The 23,470-nt window shown below is 39.9% G+C and overlaps 1 protein-coding gene and 1 long non-coding RNA gene across 3 annotated transcripts in view; one reads left to right on the top strand and one right to left on the bottom strand.

The window, feature by feature from the left end:
* LOC141165569 (uncharacterized) overlaps positions 1-21,487 on the bottom strand; it is a 46,150-nt gene extending 24,663 nt beyond the window's left edge. Inside the window, exons 1-2 of one of the 2 annotated variants that reach the window (XR_012251175.1) lie at positions 21,273-21,487; positions 18,857-18,947 (exon numbers count right to left, since the gene is read on the bottom strand). This is a non-coding gene — a long non-coding RNA (uncharacterized lncRNA). The remainder of the gene's footprint in view (positions 1-18,856; positions 18,948-21,272) is intronic. The other variant, XR_012251174.1, reaches the window with a different exon arrangement.
* The window catches only part of KCTD16 (potassium channel tetramerization domain containing 16), a 449,673-nt gene that overhangs the window by 374,019 nt on the left and 52,184 nt on the right, over positions 1-23,470 (top strand). The gene's annotated exons all lie outside the window — the stretch shown is intronic.

Here is a 23,470-nt window from a genome sequence, read left to right on the forward strand (position 1 = left end):
TTTGAGATTGGCGAACAGTTCGAGTCGAACACCGCTCATCTCTACTTATTATTACTGCTAATTTCGCGATTTAAAAATAATCCTACATGACTACTATTGGCAACGCTTCTAAAAAAAGTGTAGCACGATGTATACGTCTTTTCTCTTGTGTATGTAGAATTAGTCCACTGCCTTTTGCAATACAATGATAAAGAAGGTATGCTGCTGATACATACTGGTCTGAAGCATGAAGAAAAGGAGCATTTTGTCATATATTAGGACTCATTTCTCCAAATTGTCTAAAAGAAAATTTGCTGCCAATAGCAACCAATCATAGCTCAGCTTTCATTTCGTAAACTGTTTTGGTAAAATAAAAGCTGCACTGTGATTGGTTGCCAGGGTCAACATTGACAGTTTTGATAAATCTGCCTGTACAATAGAGTTTATGGAATTATATGCATATGTTCAGCATATACCATATCCCTGCATATATACAGCAGAAAGAATATTGCAATATTAAGTAGCTTTGTAATTATTTTGATTTACTGATTTTTGTTTCATGTTTTGTATTCAAGTTTACAGTTATTCATGTACATATCTTGTTGAATTTCCAGAAAGCGGGACATTTTTGGCATTGTAAGCTGGGTTAAAATAGTAATTTAATCAGACCTAAGGCTATTAGGGTCAACACATTCTCAAGCAATGTTGACTCATCTTCTCATTACGGATTAATTTTCGTTCCTGACCCCAAAAAATACCAATCAACATAAATCCCTAAATCAACAAAACATCTCCCCTTTCCTATCAATGTAATTTATTTTAAAAAAAGAAGCTGTTCTTTACTTACACTCCCTGTATCCAGCGCTGAATTCCCTCTGCACCTGTGTCTATTATTGTCTGTAGCGTGGACGTCAGGTTGATAGCTCTGCATCCAATCAGTAAACTTATTGATTGGCTGCAGGGCTGTGAACGTGACGTAAGTGCTAACAATAACAGAAACTGGGAGCAGTTGTGAATACTCAGTGCCGGACCTGGGGAAGGTGAGTGAATCACACATTGTTTTGTTTTTTAAAAGGAACCTGTCATCAGTTTTTGAGTCTCTCAACAAATGTCACTACCTTTATCTGCTTCTGTACTGCATTCCACAAAAGTATATATTCTTTCCTCACTCCCCCAGTATGCCCCAAAAATACCATTTGAATTGCTCCAACGCTGTATTTAAATGAGGTTTGTCTGGTGGGTGACATCACTGAGGTGTCTGTGCCTCCTCTCTGCTCCTAATTGCCATTGTCCAGCTTTGATTGATGTAGATGATGTGTCCTGCGTCATCCATATAGCACAACATAAACTGCTGTTGCATAGCAGACCTGAGCAGGCGCACTTTCTCCGGAGCCGGTATGATGTCTATCGGCGCATGCATAGTGATGTCCTTTGCTCTGCCCGCAGTATGGCCTGCTCGGCTCGCTATGCTACTGTGCAGGTGCAAAATTATGTTGCGCTATGTGGATGATGCAGGACACATCATACACATCAATCAGAGCCGGAGGATGGCGATTAGGAGCAGAGAGGAGGCACAGACATGACAACGATGACGCCCATCGGAATAGACCATTCTTATTTAAATACAGCACGGGAGCAATTCAAATGTTATTTTGGGGGTATACTGGGGGAGTCAGGAGAGAATATACACATATCCTGCAGTACAGGAGGGAAAAGGTGGTGGCATTTGTTGAAAGACTGAAAAACTAGTGACAAGTTCCCTTTAAACAAACTACAATCAGGGCACTAAGGTTTGCTGAAACCCCAAAACTCCTTTAAAAAAGGCATCCAAACCCCTTTTGCCCCCCCTTTTTTTTTTTTAGTAAATTCACTATGACAACTTTCCCCAGCAGATCAAATGACTAACATCAAAGCTGTGACACAAAACTGTTGTCTGTCTCCATGGGCAACCAGCAAAATTTTGAAATCAAATAGGCATATAAATGGTTAAAAGATCAATAAAAAAAGGACATTAAATATCTTTGTGCCCCGACAGTTCATCTTGTCTTGAGGGAGAATGAGCTTCAGTCCCGCTAATATAGCCAGGTTGGAGCACAAACTTTTAATAGCAATTTGCAATTATGAATCATTTGATTGGATGATTATTTAATTCCTCACAGATTGGAAGTGTCATTATACACGCTTAGGGGAGAATTCACCATTCAGTTTACGCTAGTGGCATATAAAAGTTGCCAATTTTTGTGTGACATGTACAATAGTTGGCCAAAATTTTTGAAAAATTTGCCATTTTTATTAAAAGTAGATGGAGCTTAACAGGAGAGGATGTAGCTTAGCAATGTCCAACAAATTCACTATAATTTACGACAGAAAGCGGAGTAAATTATAGCTTTAGTGCAGCCAGAAAGAAGGTGGCGCATCTTACTCCAGAGGACTTTTGATCACGACGGCGTATAATACTTCCGTCATCATGAATTTCCCCCATAATGTTGTTAAAAATCCGTTATTTGTCAAGGTCCAGGTAATTTAAAGGAATTCTACCACTGCTCTGTAGATTCTATAGGTTATGGACAAGCAGCACAGCTTTGATTCTTGAAACTAGTCATTCCCAAGGGATACTAGTCATTTTTCTTCTGCATTTGCAGAAACTGCTTTTTTTTAATGTTGAATGTTAGCTCATAATAAATTGAAGCCAGATCTTTCACTGGAGTTTGTCAATTAATGCAAAAATATTGTTGATCATTTTCAGTATCCTAGAAAACAGCTAACACAAATTCAATGACTACGTCTATATTTAGTGCTCATCACTAATACAAAATGTACCCAGACTCAGACGGATATAGAAATGTAGCAGAGCTCTGCTCATATAGTACAATGAACATAAGGGTTACAAATAGAACTGTTCACCCACTGTATATCCACTGCAGGAGAAACAATGAGGTTAGATGGCCTGGGAATATTTAGCATCACTGACATTATCCTGCCTCAGGGCAAGCAGAGTGATGACAGTGTTTAGAATCCACCAGAGAGGAAAACCCCAGTAGCCATATATCAGTGTTCAAGGAATCGCTCATCCATTATATATTCACCGCCTAGGGACTTTGGCACACAGAAGGAAAACAGATAATTTGCAATATTGTTCAGAAAATGAAAACACCATTTGTATTCCGGCCTTTATACAATGTAAATGTTTTTGGTTTTTTTTGGGTGGGATGAGTGGGTGTGATGTGCCTTATTGATATCTCCAGATCAGGAAATGTACAGTAAAGATAGGTCTGAAATCCTTATTATGAATGGATACAATCTTGGTACAGAGATCAGTGTTAAAAAAAGGGTAAAAAAACACAAGCTTAAAAAGTAACTTCACTTTTTGAAAACTTTTGACAAGTCTTAGAGACATGTCAGAATTAGTGTTGAGCGCAAGTGCTCGTTACTCGAGTTTGCCGAGGGTGCTCGGGTATGCACCAAGTATTGCTGGTGCTCGAGTGAGATGTTCCCGTCCCCACAGCTGCATGTTACTCAGCTATTAGACAGCCAGAAAACATGCAGGGATTGCCTGACAAACATGGGCAATCCTAGCATGTTTTGTGGCTCTCTGACAGCTGCAAAACAAGCTTCCGGTGGGACGGGAACATTTCACTCGAGCACTTGCAATGCAAACTCGAGTAACAAGCACTTGTGCTCATCACTAGTCTGAAACTTTTTTGGTGGGGTCCAGGTGCTGAGTCCCGATCCAAAATCTAAAATGGGGGTGCAGAATCGTTCAGGAGCGCTCTTCTCTCCTGCCAAGACTGAAGACATCCTCCTGTACTGCCTGTCTTCAGTCTCAGGTGGATACAGCGATTTTTCCACTTAGTTTAACTGATCAACAGGAGTCTAAGCAATCAGCCCCCCACTGATCAAAACTTCTGAAATCTTTATGACATGTGAAAAGTATTTTGAAACTTCAGTAGGGCTATGATCACACAACGTCTTTTAGATTCTGGTATGCCTGCCAAGTTTATGAAGTAGAAAACAATTCAGGAAAGCACCACCGAAAAATGATCAATTCACGTCTTTTAACAGATTTGCGTCTTTACAAACTCAAAGCAGTGAAAAGAAAGTCAAAAGACTGAACACAGCAACATGTGCACAGCAAGTCATCTTTACATTGCAGTGCATATGTACATTTTTTTTAACGTTTATTTAGCACCTTTTCAGGCGGGTTACACAGCATATCAGTCTGAAAAAGACGTTGTGTGCACATTCCCTTACTTTCTAAAGAAAAACTCAAGTCAAAAACTCGCTAACTATATACATTGTGAAATTCTTGTTACAGAAGGGTTTTTACACAGTAGCAGCACAGCTATAATGGAGCTAAATGTGTTAGAGCATTACTTGGAGAGCTATTGCATTTACATTGTAATAAAACTATTAGTTACTACACATAGAATACACACGGTATAAATATATACAGTACTGTACAAAAGTTTTAGGCAGGTGTGGGAATATAGCTGCAAAGTAAGAATTGAGTTAATTTATTTTCATCAATTAACATAATGCACTGTGAATAAACAAAACAGAAATCTAAATTAAATCAATATTTGGTGTGACCAGTCCACTCTTTGCTTTCAAAACAGCATGTGAGCATCAGATCTGCTTCACATGCACTTGTACACAGTTTTTGAAGGAACTTGACAGGGAGCTCATTCCAAACATCTTCAAGAACTAACCACAAATCTTTTGTGGATGAAGATTTGCACAAATCTTTCTATCTCTTTTTAGCAATCTCACACATATTCAATGATTTTGATATTAGTGCTCTGTGTGGTCATATCATAATTTCCAAGACTCCTTGTTTTTTTAAGCTGGAGATAGTTCTTAATGAAATTTAGAATTGTTATCTTGCAAGGGAGTAAATCTGGAGCAAATCAGACACCTCTCTGATGTCATTCCAATTTGGATAAGGATCTGCTGGTATGTCTCAGCATTGACGAAACTATAAAATGACAGTGTTGAGGACCATGGACACATTGTTCGGCCACATAAACTTAGTGCGGCAGATGACAGACACATCATGCTTACTTCCCTTCAAAATTGGAAAATGGCCAGCACTTAAATCAGCTTAAAACTGGCAGCAACCAGTGGGACTCAAGTACACCCATCTACTGTTCGGAGAAGTCTGGACATAAGTGCTCTTCATGGAAGAATTGCGGCCAAAAATCATACATACAATCAGGCCATTTTACTCAACTACACATAAAAATATAGGAACTGGTGTGTAGAAAAATAGCATCAGGTGCTCTAGACTGGTGAATCAAAATGTCAAATATTTTTCTGTAACAGAAGGCGGTTTGTTCTTTGCAAGGCTAGAGAACAGTACAATAATAAATGTCTACAAGCAACAGTGAAGCATGGTGGAGGTTTCTTACAACTTTGGGACAGCATTTCAGCTAATAAAGTTAGGAATTTGGTGATGATTACTGGTGTCCTCAATGCTGAGAAATAAATGCAGTTACTTATCCATCATAAAATACCATCATTATGATGGCTGATTGGCTTGAAATGTATTCTGTTGCAGGACAAAGACCCCAAACATACAGCCAATGCAATTTAGAACTATCTTCATCATAGAGAAGGACAAGGAATCGTGGAATTTAATATGGTAGACACACAATGGCAAATTCATTGGGTGCTCAATGGAAAATATAACCATAGCACATAGAAAGAGAGCCAGGGCCCTCCAGATTCCAAATGAAGATAAGATTTATTGTAGTATCATCAACAAATCTTCTGTGTAGGATAATAGACCAATATTTCAGTCATGTGACCTTGATCACAGCCATATGGGGAACACAGATAAAGGCAGGTTGATATGATAACATATCAGCCTGCCATCACATCAACCTGTCTTTATTTGTGTTCCCCATATGGCATTATCAAGGTCACATGACCAAAACATTGGTCCATAATCCTACACAGAAAATTTGTGAACGATGCTACAATAAATCTTATCATGAATCTCTTTCTATGAGCTAAAGAATCCTGGAAGTGATGACATGACCCCCACAGAGACCTGATCCCAACATCATTGAGCCTGTCTGGGGATTGCACATAGAGAGATAAGGATTTGCCTATGCCAACATCTACAGAATATCTGTGGTTAGTTCTCCAAGATGTTTGACACAGCCTCCCTGTTGAGTTCCTTCAAAAACTATGTGCAAGTGTACCTAGAAGAATTGATGCTGGTTTGAATGCAAAGGATGGTTACACTTCATGCTTTGCATTTTGTTATTTAAAAAAAAAAGCAACTATTTACACTACTATTCATGAAAGCATTTTCTCACTTTGCAGCATTTTTTCCAAAACTGCCTAAAACTTCTGCATATGTACATATATACTAGATATAGTTAACTACCATAGTTTTTATTAATACTTATATTTATAGAAATTACTTGTAAAATTCAAGTTCACTACCTAATGTGACCAACTACCTAGTTTCAGTAATTTGTAGTCTATAAATGCCTACAAATAACCCACTGTCATAGTTATTTCTATTGTCTGGCCATATTTGCTTATGACTAATGCCAACATAGAATGAGTGGCTTCATGGTCAATGGGAGTATGGTCCATAAAAGGGTTTTATTTCTGTCTGTCCCCATAGAAATATAACTTTTTATACGTTTGAACACTCGCTTGTTAAAAATGATATATGCTAAAAAAAATATAATATTTTTTTGTCTTTTTTAAGATATTAGGTTTGTCTGTCGCATCGCTGTATATAGCACAAGCGATCGGATGATTGCATCTATAAGTCCTCTAAGGGGGCTAACAATAATAGTAAAAAGTAAAAAAAAATGTAAAAAATATGAAAAAAAAAAAAAAAAAAAATTCAAATCACCCCCCATTTTCACCCACTGAAAATAAAGATATTAAAAAAAATACACATATGTGGTATTGCCGTGTTCAGAAAAGTTTGATGTATCAAAATATTAAAATAATTAACCCGATCAGTAAACACTGTAAACGGAAAAAATTCAAGAATGCCAAAATGACATTTCTTTGGTTGATGTAATTCCACAAAAAAAGTTGTAACAAGTGATTGAAAAGTCACATCTATCCCAAAATTATACTAATAAAAATTTTGTCTTGCCATGAAAATAAGCCATCACACAACTCCATCAGCCGAAAAATAAAAATGTTAGGGGTCCCGGAAAATGGTGACACAACCCAAAAATGTTTTTTTTTGCACACTTCTGATTTAGTTTTCACCACTAAAATAATAAAAAAACTGGACATGTTGGGTATCAATGTAATCATATTGATGAGGAAAATCATATTGCATGGTCATTTTTACTACAAAATGTACACTGTAAAAACAATTCCCAAAAAACAATGTCAGAATTGCGTTTTATTCACCACACTTTGAATTTTTTTTTCACCATTTTCCAGTAAACTATGTAGTAAAATTAATGTTGTCATTCAAAAGTACATCTCGTTCTGCCAAAAAAATAAGCCTTAATATGTCAATGTGGACAGAAAAATAAAAGAGTTATGGCTCTGGGAAGAAGAGGAGGAAAAAACGGAAATGCAAAAAAGGAAATTGGCCTTGTCACAAAGGGTTTAAATGGCTGATCCTTTCGTTCTCTGTGAGATTGCCGAGCATTCCCACATTCCTGTCTATTGGAGTAAAAAAAGACAGGTGTTGTCTGAGTAAACGCCTTTAGTTTAGACATAACATACGACAATATATGTTTATACAAATGAAATATACTATCAAGTCTCAAAATATGTTAATTTTCATCATATGAGTTTCAGCAGATTTTAAAATAACAAAACATATTTACCATATATATATATATACAGTACAGACCAAAAGTTTGGACGCACCTTCTTATTTAAAGATTTTTCTGTATTTTCATGACTATGAAAATTGCACATTCACACTGAAGGCATCAAAACTATGAATTAACACATGTGGAATTATATACTTAACAAAAAAAGTGTGAAACAACTGAAAATATGTCTTATATTCTAGGTTCTTCAAAGTAGCCACCTTTTGCTTTGATGACTGCTTTGCACACTCTTGGCATTCTCTTGATGAGCTTCAAGTGGTAGTCACCAGAAATGGTCTTCCAACAATCTTGAAGAGGTTCCCAGAGATGCTTAGCACTTGTTGGCCCTTTTGCCTTCACTCTGCGGTCCAGCTCACCCAAAACCATCTCGATTGGGTTCAGGTCTGGTGACTGTGGAGGCCAGGTCATCTGGCGTAGCACCCCATCACTCTCTTTCTGGGTCAGATAGCCCTTACACAGCCTGGAGGTGTGTTTGGGGTCATTGTCCTGTTGAAAAATAAGTGATGGTCCAACTAAACGCAAACTGGTTGGAATAGCATGCCGCTGCAAGATGCTGTGTTAGCCATGCTGGTTCAGTATGCCTTTAATTTTGAATAAATCCCCAACAGTGTCACCAGCAAAGCACCCTCACACCATCACACCTCGTCCTCCATGCTTCACGGTGGGAACCAGGCATGTAGAGTCCATCCGTTCACCTTTTCTGCTTCGCACAAAGACACGGTGGTTGGAACCAAAGATCTCAAATTTGGACTCATCAGACCAATGCCCAGATTTCCACTGGTCTAATGTCCATTCCTTGTGTTCTTTAGCCCAAATAAGTCTCTTCTGCTTGTTGCCTGTCCTTAGCAGTGGTTTCCTAGCAGCTATTTTACCATGACGGCCTGCTGCACAAAGTCTCCTCTTAACAGTTGTTGAAGAGATGTGTCTGCTGCTAGAACTCTGTGTGGCATTGACCTGGTCTCTAATCTGAGCTGCTGTTAACCTGCGATTTCTGAGGCTGGTGACTCGGATAAACTTATCCTAAGAAGCAGAGGCGACTCTTGCTCTTCCTTTCCTGGGGCGGTCCTCATGTGAGCCAGTTTCTTTGTAGCGCTTGATGGTTTTTGCAACTGCACTTGGGGACACTTTCAAAGTTTTCCCAATTTTTCGGACTGACTGACCTTCATTTCTTAAAGTAATGATGGCCACTCGTTTTACTTTACTTAGCTGCTTTTTTCTTGCCATAATACAAATTCTAACAGTCTATTCAGTAGGACTATCAGCTGTGTATCCACCAGACTTCTGCTCAACACAACTGATGGTTCCAACCCCATTTATAAGGCAAGAAATCCCACTTATTAAACCTGACAGGGCACACCTGTGAAGTGAAAACCATTTCCGGTGACTACCTTTTGAAGCTCATCAAGAGAATGCCAAGAGTGTGCAAAGCAGTCATCAAAGCAAAAGATGGCTACTTTGAAGAACCTAGAATATAAGACATATTTTCAGTTGTTTCACACTTTTTTGTTAAGTATATAATTCCACATGTATTAATTCATAGTTTTGATGCCTTCAGTGTGAATGTACAATTTTCATAGTCATGAAAATACAGAAAAATCTTTAAATGAGAAGGTGTGTCCAAACTTTTGGTCTTTACTGTATATATGTATATATATCTATAATATAATCGTACAAGCGTACCTCTGTCTGAAGCCTTTATAGACTGCGCAAGCACGACACACCTGCACAGTCTGGCTCCAGACAGAAGAACGCATGGAGCCGTTACAGGTAAAAGGAGTGTATGGCGCCGGAGATTGCCGTATGCATAGGCACTGAACACATACCGTGATCTCCGGTGCCATACTTACATACTTACCAGACCGGGAGGAGCCTTGCCATGGCACCTCTTTTCTCGCCGGAGACTGGGGCAGGAGTGAAGGCGTCAGAATCGGCGCATGCGCATAGCGCTATCCGGCGCCATTTTACTGTAGACACATTTGCAGTGTATCTTCAGCAAAATGGTGCCAGACAGCACGGTATTGGCATGCGCGTACTCCGGCACCACACTCCTCCCCTGGCCTCCGGCAGAACAGGACACAGCAGCACTGGAGCACAGGGAAGAGAGGTGAGTGTAAGTGTTTTTTTTTGGATGTGTGCAGCGTGAAAGGGATGAGTGGGCCACACATACCAGGATTGGGGAGTGAGGGGGCCACACATACCAGGATTGGGGGATGAGGGGGCCACAAATACCAGGATTGGGGGATGAGGGGGCCACACATACCAGGATTGGGGGATGAGGGGGCCACACATACCAGGATTGGGGGATGAGGGGGCCACACATACCAGGTTTGGGGGATGAGGGGTACCATGCATACCAGGATTGAGGGGGTGAGGGGTACCATGCATACCAGGATTGGGGGATGAGGGGTACCATGCATACCAGGATTGAGGGATGAGGGGTACCATGCATACCAGGATAGGGGGATGAGGGGTACCATGCATACTAGGATTGGGAGGTGAGGGGACCATGCATACCAGGATTGGGGTGTGAGGGGGCCATGAATACCAGGATTAGGGGATGAGGGGGCCACACATACCAGGATTGGGGGATGAGGGGGCAACACATACCAGGATTGGGGGATGAGGGGGCCACACATACCAGGTTTGGGGGATGAGGGGTACCATGCATACCAGAATTGGGGGATGAGGGGTACCATGCATTTCAGGATTGGGGGGTGAGGGGACCATGCATACCAGGATTGGCGTGTGAGGGGGCCATGCATATCAGGATTGGGGGATGAGGAGGCCATACATACCAGAATTGGGGGATGAGGGGTGCCATACATACCAAAATTGGGATGAGGGGTGCCATGTATACCAGGATGAGGGGGTACCATACATACCAGAATAGGGATGTGGGGTACCATGCATACCAGGATGAGGGATGGGGTGCCATGCATACCAGGATGAGGGGTACCATGCATACCAGAATAGGAATGAGGGGTACCATGCATACCAGGATAAGGATGAGGGCAGCACATAACAGGATGGGGGAACAGGATTGGGGAGCACCAATACCAGGATGGGGGCAGCACAAATACCAGGATGGCGGCAGCCCGGGAGACATACCAGCACGGGAGACGATATACCAATAAAAATGCTCGCCACCAGGCAGTAGAACGGGCTCAATAGCTAGTATATGTATATATATATATATATATATATATATATATATTTATGTATATATATATATACACTGCTCAAAAAAATAAAGGGAACACTCAAATAACACATCCTAGATCTGAATGAATGAAATTTTCTCATTGAATACTTTGTTCTGTACAAAGTTGAATGTGCTGACAACAAAATCACACAAAAATAATCAATGGAATCAAATTTATCAACCAATGGAGGCCTGGATTTGGAGTCACCCCCAAAATTAAAGTGGAAAAACACACTACAGGCTGATCCAACTTTGATGTAATGTCCTTAAAACAAGTCAAAAAGAGGCTCAGTATTGTGTGTGGCCTCCACGTGCCTGTATGATCTCCCTACAACGCCTGGGCATACTTCTGATGAGGTTGCAGATGGTCTCCTGTGGGATCTCCTCCCAGACCTGGACTAAAGCATCCGCCAGCTCCTGGACAGTCTGTGGTGCAACGTGACGTTGGTGGATGAAGCGAGACATGATGTCCCAGATGTGCTCAGTCGGATTCAGGTCTGGGGAACGGGTGGGCCAGTCCATAGCTTCAATGCCTTCATCTTGCAGAAACTGCTGACACACTCCAGCCACATGAGGTCTGACATTGTCCTGCATTAGGAGGAACCCAGGGCCAACCACACCAGCATATGGTCTTACAAGGGGTCTGAGGATCTCACCTCGGTACCTAATGGTAGTCAGGCTACCTCTGGCGAGCACATGGAGGGCTGTGCGGCCCTCCAAAGAAATGCCACCCCACACCATTGCTGACCCACTGCCAAACCAGTCATGCTGAAGGATGTTGCAGGCAGCAGATTGCTCTCCAAGGCGTCTCCAGACTCTGTCACGTCTGTCACATGTGCTCAGTGTGAACCTGCTTTCATATGTGAAGAGCACAGGGAGCCAGTGGCGACTTTGCCAATCCTGGTGTTCTGTGGAAAATGCCAAGCGTCCTGCACGGTGTTGGGCTGTGAGCACAACCCCCATCTGTGGACGTCGGGCCCTCATACCACCCTCATGGAGTTGGTTTCAAACCGTTTGTGCAGAAACATGCACATTTGTGGCCTGCTGGAGGTCATTTTGCAGGGCTCTGGCAGTGCTCCTCCTGTTCCTCCTTGCACAAAGGCGGAGGTAGCGGTCCTGCTGCTGCGTTGTTGCTCTCCTACGGCCCCCTCCACATCTCCTGGTGTACTGGCTTGTCTCCTGGTAGCGCCTCCAGCCTCTGGACACTACGCTGACAGACACAGCAAACCTTCTTGCCACAGCTTGCACAGATGTACCATCCTGGATGAGCTGCACTACCTCAGCAACTTCTGTGGGTTGTAGAGTCCGTCTCATGCTACCACGAGTGTGTAAGCACAACCAACATTCAAAAGTGACCAAAACATCAGCCAGAAAGCATTAGTACTGAGATGTGGTCTGTGGTCCCCACCTGCAGAACCACTCCTTTATTGAGGGTGTCTCGATAATTGCCAATAATTTCCATCTATTGTCTATTCCATTTGCTCAACAGTATGTGAAATTGATTGTCAATCAGTGTTGCTTCCTAAGTGGACAGTTTGATTTCACAGAAGTTTGATTTACTTGGAGTTATATTCTGTAGTTTAAGTGTTCCCTTTATGTTTTTGAGCAGTGTATATACTGTACATATATATATATATATATATATATATATATATATATATATATATACGGTATATGTTATGTTATTTTAAAATCTGCTGAAACTCATATTTTCAATACAGTCAGCATAAAGACAAAAATCTGCAAGATATATGGTGGAAGAGAGATATTTGGTTACATCACAGTACATATCTACACTGTAGCGTCATGGTTCTACATATATACTGCTAACTGAATAAAAAAAAAGTAAATTACTATTTTCTTGACAAGAGTAAAGTTTTAAAACATATTGTGAAGCGTGTTGCAGGATTAATATTTACTTAGTGGCTATGTAAGTAGCTAACTCTAGCTTTTCTGTTACTGAAATTCAGGCAACTGAAATCCAGCAAATCTAGCATATTAGCAATGCATTGGGGATTTAGAAGACTTTTACTTTATCTCCTAATAAATCATAGCAGTCACAGAATGGTGTAAATGATCCTTTTCATTGTGACCAGCCATTGACAAAAACTCCCCCTTGTATGGTTAATAAAGACGCTTAGATGGGAGTTTGTGACATGTTATTCCCTTTATCTACTAACCTAAATCTAGGATAACTATGGAGTCTGTGACTTACATGATAAAGCAGTTGAAGAAAGGGTCTAAATTATTTTGTATTAATTTTATTGCCGTTTGACATATGTACTGTCTCCATCAAAACATATATCTTACATATATATTTATATATTATATAGTAAGGTGTAATTGGGGATGGGAGAGATATTTTTTTTGTAATGCTGTACTCGGGGTTTCACTGGTATCTCTGTAGCTGTTGATCCTGGAAATTTGGGAAATGGTAATTGTGTGCACATTCTTGTAGCTGAAAATGTGAGTGGATTATATATGAATGTTCTGGACAGTTTTAGTGCAGCCAGATGAGTGCCAATACCTGATAAGGCAAAGGAGGTTGGTTATTCCATCATTTTTTTTAATTCTATGATAGAAAAAACTATGTACATCTGCATACAAGAGCATAGGCACATAGAGTAGCATGTATACACACAATACAGGTTGCAGGAGGTTGTTTTCAATATAGAATTATATATGATGGTTGAAATGATTAAAAAAAATTCAAGATGTTTTGTACATTGTGTAAAGAATAAGTAGTATAAATAGAAAATTGTTAAGGTCAAAGGCACATCGCATTTGAAGAACACAGGTCAGTTATTTATTCCCTGTACATGACAATATGTGGTTCATGTGACAAGGTGAAGCAATGTTAGATTGTTTGAGGAATAATTGGTGAGAGACTTGATCAAGCATTGGATTAGGAAGAATGTAACTGAATTTACAGTAACAAAGCAGTTTCGATTTTTGTAAACTATGTTTTTAAAGGGGATAACGTAATTAATAGACTTGCTGCGTCCAGAATGACATTGTTGGAGGTTTGGAGACTATCTATTGTATGGAGATAGAATTCCTGTCTAGAAAAAGGGATTTTTCTTATAAATATTTGTTCATAACATATCTATATCCAAGCCTTGATGAGCAAGAAAAATCTTGGTGTTAACTGGGACAATGATGAGTAAGAAAAGTCTGTAATTTACTCAAATGTAGTTTTATAGCCAATTCGGTGGATGAGGTAAGGGTAACTAGAGATATATGTAAAGTTGAGCCATTTAGTTGTTAGTGGCGGAGGAAACCTATAGATGAGACTCTGTAGCCAATAAGTAGGTTAATAACTGTGAAAATGTTTTCAAGCTTGTAGTTATCTTTTTAATCATGTCACTGTTGCAGTATCTGTAAATTGTATTATGTTTATTGTATATAGCATTGCCAATTATAAGAATTCACAAGCATTTACTTTCTTTTCTCCTGACTCAACATATCTCGAAATATGAGGGCTGATATTACCAGAAAAAAATATATGCAAGATATGCATGCTTATGTGTGGCCACCTAGTGGTTGTGATGTGGGGAATTTTGCTAGCATGCAATCCTTAATGAAATTCAAGAAAAGGAAAGTGTTATATCTCCTCCAGGACCTGCTTTGCTACATCTTTTGTCATCAAGCATCGCTGTATACATTCTCTGGCGATGGTGATGGAGGAGACAATGGGACCTGAAGCTGTGGGTGGCATATACTCTTTGCAGTCACTGAGACTAGGGTGGATCAGACCTGTAGTGCCATTCAGTCTGAAAGTATGGGTGTGTGTATGCTGTCTAGCTGGAGTAATCAGCTCTCTTCTTTGGTTGATGGGACAACATCACACCCTACTAATACTCCCAGCTTACTGCTGGGAGCTGCCAGATATAGTCTACTCTGGTTCAGTCCTGTGCTTTCAGCTCCTGCTTTGCTTGTTGGTTTTCCTTTTGTCTGAACACAGCCCATTTTCTGCCTATTCTTTTGTCTTCTGATTTTGTACCTTTACTACTCTCCTGGTTCTGACCACTCCTGGAAGCCTGCAACATTGTCCAGCAGCTGACTCCATGGCCTCAACCCATGAGCCCCATGTAAGTCCAGATCCTTGTTCAGCGGTTAAAGAGTGAAGGCCTGGGCAACCTTTGAGATCTGGTAAATGGAGTGGCTTACACTAAATATGTCCCTGGTAGGTATTTTAGAGCTGCCAGGTGAATGCTAAGAGACCTACATTACAGAAAGGGTGGGCAAACCTCTGTGAAGGAAACAGAGCATCATGAACAAATGTACATGATATTTTAGAGATAATAATGTGTCTTTGGTTTCTCTTGCTTTCAGAAACATACTGAAATAATTTAAGAGAACCTCATATTGAAGAATAAAATGGAGCTTCTGGTGCAGGTTATCGCCATCATGGTGTAGGGAAACATGGTGCTTACTTGCTTTTCATCTCCTTGCTAACATTTTTAATTCTTCAAACCCTAGCCTAAACTGAACCCAATAGAAGTCATAGAAGTCACAGTGTCTGCTTATATAATATTTCCTTTTTTGTTTCTTATCTGCAAACGTGTTTTAATGAATAATGCAATCAATAATCCAGTAAAAAGATCATCATTAACCTTCTGGCATCATTAATCTTCTTAGTCCATAAATGTTAAAACCCATGCATACAGAATCTGGTCCATTCCCAATCATTTCACATTTAACTCAATCAATTCTGTTACTATATAGACTGTCTCCTATCGCATAATTTATGAAGCTTTTATCCTTCCATTCTTAAAGTCCAACCAAACAGTTATCACTTCCAAGAAGCTTTCCTTTAAATAATTGATGATTGTTTTGTGGACTTCAGAGAATCTCCCAACTTTTTGAATTAATGCGTCTCAACTTGTTCTTCTTATAAATATTCAATCATACATTTACTCTGTGTCTGCTCTGAAATTATATCTTATTTATTATTTAGAATGTTGTATGTATACATTTTATCTGAATGATTATGTTATATATTTTGTAAAATACTAAATAAAAAGAAAATCTGTAATTAACAAGTATAAAGCTGATAAAACTTATTGGCAAGGGAATGGTGGTAACATCCAGTTATCAATTTATTTATACATTTCCATGAGGATTAGCAGTGAAAAAGTAAAGTAAAATCTGGCATTGGTAGAAGTTTACTATATATGGGGCAATTATTTACTAAAACACACATGACAAGAGACTTGACAGGTCCATTTCATGCTACCAGGTTGCTATATAGTACAATATATAGTACAATGGACCATCTGTAGCTTGCATAAGAGTTCACCAGTTTGACAGCAGTGGTTAAAACAAAAAGGTATATTACATTTAGTAACTGGTAAGGGTTCCCTAAACAAAGGAGTTCAGTGAGCATATGACATCAGAGGCAAGACATAAAATTGTGTAAAATAGAAGAAATATGCAAGTAGAGAAACTAATATTTCATAGAAATTGACAAACTCCATTTGTCTGGTACAACTTCTATACCAATACAATCAGCTGTAGGAGCACGGACTGACATACTGTACCCAGCTGGGCTGCTGTTGTAAATGCTAACCCTTTTTCTACCAGTTTAACTCCTTCACAACGTGGCCATTTTCCATTTTTTTGCGTTTTCGTTTTTTTCCTCCTCTTCCTTCAAGAGCTACAACTTTTTTTTTTGCATAGATGTATGAGGGCTTGTTTTTTTTGCAGTTGTATGAGTTGTACTTTTGAATGACACCATTCACTTTACCATATAGTGTATTGGAAAACTGAAAAAAAATTCCAAAAAATTCTGAAAAAACCCTGCAATTTTGACATTGTTTTCTCTGGATCTGTTTTTATGGTGTACATTTTTTGGGGAAAATAACAGGCCTGGATATGTGCTGGCGTGAGCAGGGGGACCTTGCGTGCCCTGCAGGATTTTAATCCATGATTGCGTAGCGTGTTACTAAAGGTAATGTTTTAGACTGTGGTCCCAGCTTTCTTCAGGTCATTGACCAGGTCCTTCCATGTAGTTCTGGGCTGATTCATGACCTTTCTCAGAATCATCCTTACCCCACGAGGCAAGATCCTGCATGGAGCCCCAGACCGAGGAAGAATGACAGTCATCTTGTGTTTGTTCCATTTCTAATAAATGTGCTAACAGTTGTTGCCTTGTCACCAAACTGTTTGCCTATTGTCCTGTAGCCCAGCCCAGCCTGCAGGCCTACAATTTTGTCCCTGGTGTTCTTAGACAGCTCTTTGGTCTTGGCCATGGTGGAGAGGTTGGGGTGTGATTGATTGAGTGTGTGGACAGGTGTCTTTTATACAGGTAACGAGTTCAAACAGGTGCAATTAATACAGGTAATGAGTGCAGATTAGGAAGGCTTCTTAAAGGAAAACAAACAGGACTATAAGAGCCAGAATTCTTGCTGGTTGTTAGGTGATCAAATAGTTATTTTATGCAATAAAATGTTATTGATTTATTTAAAAATCATACAATGTGATTTTCTGTTTTTTATTTTTAGATTCTGTTTCTCACAGTTGAAGTGTACCTACGATAAAAATTACAGACCTCTCCATTCTTTGCAGGTGGGAAAACTTGCAAAATCGGCAGTATATCAAATACTTATTTTGCCCACAGTATGTGTATTTTTTTTAATATCTTTATTAATGGGGGAAAATGGGGTTGATTTCAACGTTTGTTTTTTTATTGTTTTCATATTTTTTGAAACATTTTATTTTACTTCTTAAGTGTTCTTAATAGTCCCCTTAGGGGACTTGAAGCTGCGAACATCTGATCGCTTGTGCTATATACAGCATTGCCTGAGCATTGCTGTATATAATAAAAATCATGGTCTCTTTTGAAGCCTGGCCACAGGCTGGGTTTCAAAGGAGCTCCATAATGACAAACACAGAGGTCTTCAACCGACCCCCTGCTATCATAGCAACCTACGTCAATCATGTCACGGGCTTCACTCCACCTGCAATTGACAGAGCCAGGTCCTATATGTAACATACAGCCTTCACCTGCCGAGAATGGGGTGGGCTGGCACTATTCCATCTTGCGCCATACATGTATGGCAGATGTCGTGAAGGGATTAACCCTTCATATGTCAGTGTAATTGAAAGCGGCCCATGATGAGCTTGACAGAGGGAAAGCCCATAAGCACCCCGTGATTTTGCTGTGGCATCTATAGGCCTAACTAACACCACACATCCGAAAAGGAAGAAAGGGTAATAGGCCTCACAAGAATAGGAAAAATGTCAAAAAACTTTATTGAATAAAAACATTTTACAGGCCTGAGGAATGGACATAACCTTAAAATGGCAACATGAACAGCAGGAGAGGGTTACCAATAAACCTCAGTAAATTGTAAACCAAAACCAGGAGTGAAACAATCAGAGGAAGAGTATAATAGAAACACGTCACCGCTTCTGCAATTTTCATCAACTCCTGGTTTTGGAGTACAAATACTGATATAAAATACTGACCAAATACTGAACGTGTGAATGTAGCCTAAAGATTGTTTCATTTTTCAATATTTATGTAGAATATAGTTGTATAGCACAATTGTTTTCCTAAAGTATTTACCATAAAGGGGGTGGTTTTTAGTCCGAATGTCAACAAATTGGAGCTAGCGTAGCTAGTGTTTTGGTTTAGGGTGGGTAAAACTTCTGAGTGGGCCCTTAACCAGCTAACAGTGATTACAGCTATGGTGGCAGATAACCGCGCTGTTACTAATTAAAATTTCTATACAAAGACCAACACTGATATTACCGCCATATGGTGACCATATAGTGGTAGATATCAGTCCTGCAGAACATATAGGAGATTACAGTGCAGTTATAGATGGTGACTTACAGCTGACGTTCTTTCTGATGAAATCATTCACTTTTCCCGTCTTTTCCTTCTGGCCCAGACCGACATGGCAACTTCTTCAGCCAGGACTCGTCTGCAGAGATTACAACAAAGACTCATTTGACTCTTTACATTTCAGGCACCGTCTCCAACAATTTCCAACCTACACAAACTCCTCATCCTGCTGATACCCCAATGCTGATCTGCTGCCGCCGTATGTGTCACTATTACTGCGCCTGCTATGTGGCACTGTGTGCCCTCTTGACGGAAAAACAAACCTCTAGAATATATTAATGCCCTGTGCAAGTGCCCTAAAAAACAGAGCCCACATTTTGCCCCCCCCCCTTAGAAAGTAATAATGCCCTCTGTGTGCCCCTTTGACAGTCACAATACCCAGAGTGCCCCTATAACAATAAGTGCCCACTTAACACTTTAATAATGTCCGGAATGTCTCCCCTGTAAAGCTTCCCTCTACACAGTATGATGCTCTCCTATACACAATATAATGCCCCCACACAGTATACTGACCCCTTAGTAGCCCCCAAACTGTTTGTTGGCGACAACACTGTATGACAGCCCCAACAGTGTACAAATACCCCACATTAGATCCCACACTGTATGATGGTCCCCTCAATGTAATTCCCACACTGTATTTTGACCCCTCACTATATGATGGCCCCCTAAATAGCCTTCATATAGTATAATGCACTCCATTGTCTTCCACATAGTATACTGCACTCCTCATATGTCTCCATATAGTATTATGCACTCCCCATAGGCCTCCATATAGTATCATGCACTCCACATAGGCCCCCATATAGTATAATGCTCTCCCTATAGGCCTCTACATAGTATAATGCACTGCCATTGTCCTGCACATAGTATAATGCACTCCCTATAGACTTCTATATAATAAAATGCACTCCCCATAGGCCCTATATAGTATAATGCACTCCCCATAAGCCTCCATATAGTATAATCACTCTCCATAGACCTCTGTATAGTATCATACACTCCCCATAGACCCCAATATAGTATAATGCACTCCGTATAGGCCTCCATACAGTATAATGCACTCCCCATACCCCTCTATATAGTATCATGCACTCCCCATAGGCCTCTATATAGTATAATGCACTCCGTATAGGCCTCCATATAGTACAATGCACTCCCCATAGGCCTCCATATGGTATCATGCAATCCCCATAGGCCTCCATACAACATAATGCACTCCCCTTAGGCCTCTGTCTAGTATAATTCACTCCCCAAAGGCCTCTATATAGTATCATGCACTCCTCATAGGCCTCCATACAGTATAATGCTCTCCTCCTAGGCCTCTTTCTAGTATAATGCACTCCCATAGGCCTCTATATAGTATAATGCATTCCCCATAGGCCTCTATACAGTATAATGCAGTTCCCATAGTCCTCTATATAATATCATGTACTCCCCATAGGCCTCCATACAATATAATGCACTCCCCATAGGCCTCCATACAATATAATGCACTCCCCATATGCCTCCATATAGTATAACTTACCTCCATAGGCCTTCATACAGTATAATGCACTCCCAATAGGCTTCTATACAGTATAATGCACTCCCCATAGGCCTCCATACATTATAATGCAATTTCCATATGCCTCCATACAGTATAATGCACTCCCCATAGCCCTCAATACAGTATAATGCACTCCCCATATGCATCAATATAGTATAATGTACTCCCCATAGGCCTCTATATAGTATAATGTACTCCCCATAGGTCTCCATACAGTATAATGCAATTTCCATATGCCTCCATACAGTATAATGCACTCCCCATAGGCCTCAATACAGTATAATGCACTCCCCATATGCATCAATATAGCATAATGCACTCCCCATAGGCCTCTATATAGTATAATGTACTCCCCATAGGTCTCTATATAGTATCAAGCACTTCCCATAGGCCTCTATATAGTATAATGCACTCCGTATAGGCCTCCATATAGTACAATGCACTCCCCATAGGCCTCCATATGGTATCATGTACTTCCCATAGGTCTCTATATAGTATCAAGCACTCCCCATAGGCCTCCATACAGTATAATTCACTCCCCATAAAAAAAAATAAAAATACAATACTACACTACTGGGTTGCACCAAGACCATAAGGAAATATTGCCAAAGGCAAGGACAAGCATCTAATAACAGCACAGAGGAACTGCTGTGTCTCTGATATACAGTATGTCATAGGGGTCTTACTTTGCTGTAGGAAGGGAAAGAGGTTTGCCTAGTGCAGTGAGTATTATCATGATTTATACTTGAGACACAGAAAGGAGTCAGGATTAGGACTTTGCAACATACTTGATGTAGCTGCCTTCTGTGTTCACATTGACACTCACTCCCACAGCTGCTGCTAGCCTGGACCACTTACCATCAACAGTCGTGCAGTAATGACTGAGGACTGAGTGACTCTTGGTTAATGCTTGCTCGCTGTATTCACAGACACTGACTCCCCCACCGCTATCCTGCTGCTGCTTGGCCGTTTGGTAATAGTTGCCCAGGAACGATACACAATCTTAGCATGGAATGTATCATTAACAATTCCACCCTTTGCCTGAGCTCCTTTTATGTTACAACTCGCTCCTAAAGTTAAGCCTCTGTGTAACTGGTAACTTATTGACATTCTGTATTTCAGCAGCGATAACATGTAACAATGTGTAATAAAACTTGGCAGGTAAATGATTTCATCTAGTTTGCTTACTATGATCAGTTAATAGTATGTCTTGGAAGGCTGCATTCAAGAGATCAGGAGTAATTACTGGATATTGCTTCTTCTAAATAGTCAGTTTAAAATAGGACTAACATGATCATCACCATGTTAACTAGAAGCGAAAAACTGCCATAGTATATTTTTCCATCACCTGAAGTAAACATCTTGCTTCCTGCAGATTAGAAAGCAGTCAAGAAACTCGACCACTAAAATTCAATTCATATATTGATCAGGATATTCTTCTTTTTCTCTTTTATAATGAGCTGCGGATGTCTCCTTACTTGCAGCTGATCTATATCCATTAAAGGCACTTTTATTCCTGGAAATATTTGTAACTAGTGGGCTATAATTTGGTGATTACTTCTTAGAAACAATAGGCATAGTTCATGTAGAGCAATGGGTTGACAGAAAGGCAGCTGTTATCTTTAGTGAATGAATATACTATATCTGACAAATGTCCCATTTTCCAGTGGATTATTCTACAAAATGAACTTCAAAGAGGGTGGAGGCTAAACTAATGTGTCCTCATGTAGGAATCCAAAGTTATGGATGGCTTTGTCTAGTCATCCATGGGGCAAGGTGGAAGGATTCAAATGTTTGGATATATGCAATATCGATAGTGGTGAGATGTTTTTCAGCATCGCTTATGATTAGTGTTGAGCTAATTTGTTCGGCATTTCAAATTCGTGTTCGTGTTCGGGGTTCCAACTTCTTCGCTCCAAAAAATCGGCTCTGCCCATGAACTTCCCTGATTTGCAAATCAGGGATGTTCATGGGTGGAGCCGATTTTTTGGCGCGAACAAGTCGGAACCCCGAACACGAACACGAATTTGAAATGCCGAACAAATTAGCTCAACACTATTTATGATGTGGTCATCTTCCTGTCATGGTGACAGGTAAGAATGGATTCAGTTCATTGGCTTTAGAATCAACAAGAATACTAGGTTATTATCAGTCATAACTAGAGATGAGCCGATTGATCCACAGAGGGTTGACTTCAAATTGAATATCCGGAAATTCGTGGGTGACCGCGATTTCAAACAATGTAATTTGATTAGCAAGGATCATCAAAAAAAGAAAAAAAACACAGGTGCCCATGTGGGGAAAGCAAACTGACCAGCACAATGATTAAGACTCAAGCTATCCTCCTTCTTCTCCTCTTGATCACCTTTCTGGTAATCAAACTGCATCTACACGTAGTGCCTTGTCATTGTCATCTGCCCCATCATCATCCTTATCTACTGGTTTCCATACACTTCCTCCTCTATCTCCATTGCATTGTAAGACCTCCTTTTGAATGCCCAAGAAACATGTTTTCAATAGTTGAGTTACATGGAAATTAAACTTCCATTGTCCAAGTTCACCACAACCGATGCCAGACCACCTGGATTTTACTGCCATTTTCAAAAGAATCACATGCGCTCAGTCTCAATGTAAGATACCTAACCGCCATTTTTTATGGAAGAAAGTAATATTCCAGCATCAGGATAAAGTTTAAAAACTTGTAAATTTATTATAGAAAAATAAGAACATCACCATAGGTCACCAAACCAAACCAGAATGTTTTTAACAGTCATTTTTTATGGTACAAAAAGCCGTTGCTGCCAGCAAAATGTTTTTAACAGCAATATTTATCATGTTGCAAGCATCAATATTTTAATACAATTGGCAATGACATTTTTTCAAAATCTTGGTAAAATTCAATGTTATTGTTACTGCAAAGGCAAAATAATTGAAAATTATCAAACCAAAATTCTCTGATAATTTTTGTAAAGAAAATTTCACTTCTGAAATTATTTTTTTTTTTTTACAAAAAATATGAAGAGGCACCACAGAAAATGTAAGAATGATAAAGCTCC

This window comes from Phyllobates terribilis, unplaced genomic scaffold (genome assembly GCF_046119375.1).
Source record: "Phyllobates terribilis strain yellow unplaced genomic scaffold, ASM4611937v1 Scaffold_11__3_contigs__length_659146591, whole genome shotgun sequence".
NCBI lineage: Eukaryota > Metazoa > Chordata > Amphibia > Anura > Dendrobatidae > Phyllobates > Phyllobates terribilis.